Source organism: Sinocyclocheilus grahami, unplaced genomic scaffold, assembly GCF_001515645.1.
Source record: "Sinocyclocheilus grahami isolate Dianchi unplaced genomic scaffold, SAMN03320097.WGS_v1.1 scaffold1759.1, whole genome shotgun sequence".
NCBI lineage: Eukaryota > Metazoa > Chordata > Actinopteri > Cypriniformes > Cyprinidae > Sinocyclocheilus > Sinocyclocheilus grahami.
In genome coordinates, this window is record NW_015506938.1 from 64,966 (window position 1) to 66,239 (window position 1,274).

The window sequence follows — 1,274 nt, forward strand, 5'->3', positions numbered from 1 at the left end:
CAAAACCTGATGATCATGTTCTCCAGCAGGATCTGAGAAGATCCAAAGAGCATCTGGAGCTTCAATGGAAAGAGAACATCACTGAAAAATAAAATGAGCGTATAAAAAAAAAATTTCACTCAGAAATTGCCAGACAATTTCACAAAAAACTGAAATAATATTTTCTTGTAAAATGCTCCAGACTACAGAAAATCATTTTTAACCATCTGTAAGAGTCACATGATTGATGAAACATAATTTTTCTGTTTTCATTTTGTTTCAAACCTAAAGACATTTTCTTAAATTTAAAGAAAATCCCAGACCTGGTATTTTTAGCCCTCGCAGTATTGTATATACACCACAAAAAAGCATTTTCACTCAGAAATGGCTTGTAAATTTCACAAATAAGTGAAGTGACATTTACCCATCCAAAGTGCACACACACAGCAGTGAACACACACAAACCGTGAACACACACCCGGAGCAGTGGGCAGCCATTTATGCTGCGGCGCCCGGGGAGCAGTTGGGGGTTCGGTGCCTTGCTCAAGGGCACCTCAGTCGTGGTATTGAAGGTGGGAGAGAGCGCTGTACATTCACTCCCCCCACCTACAATCCCTGCCGGTACGAGACTCGAACCCACAACCTTTGGGTTATGAGTCCGACTCTCTAACCATTAGGCCACGACTTCCCCAGAACATCCCCTGACCGGGAATCGAACCCAGGCCGCGGCGGTGAGAGCGCCGAATCCTAACCACTAGACCACCAGGGAAGGGCATAAAATTATTTGTAAATAATTACAAATAAACACAAGACACAGTGTTTATGTGGCTCTTAAAAAGTCTTAATTCGTCCCTTCACAAATGAAACCCTTAAAAACGTCTTACATCTGAATAGAAAATCTTACATTCGTAAAGTCATTAAATGTTACACACAATACAATACAATACATGAAGTCTGACAAACTGATCAAAATGAAGTGAGTTTATAATTAAAACGAGAAAAATATCTGGTCAGTGGAGAATGAAAACTTGCTTTCCTTTGAATTAACTTGACATTTCTGAGCCCATTAATAGATATTTGCTTGTTTAAATAACGTACTCACTTCATTTTGATCAATTTCTCACTAAAACAAGATGTATTTTATGTCATTTTGCGTCTCAAGTACATGTATCTTGATTTAAGCATCTTTAGACATTTGAACGGGAAAACAAGACAGAAACACTGAGGAAGAACAGCACTTTTTTTGCATTTCTGTCACTGTGTCTCAGTAGAAATGAGCTGATGAGAAGCGTAAC

At 38.9% G+C, this 1,274-nt stretch overlaps 1 non-coding gene across 1 annotated transcript; it reads right to left on the minus strand.

Annotated features, from left to right (window-relative positions):
- Positions 1–676: 676 nt before the first annotated feature.
- Positions 677–748, minus strand: trnae-cuc (transfer RNA glutamic acid (anticodon CUC)). Its single transcript has one exon. It is a non-coding gene; the product is annotated as a tRNA-Glu (tRNA).
- Positions 749–1,274: the final 526 nt, after the last annotated feature.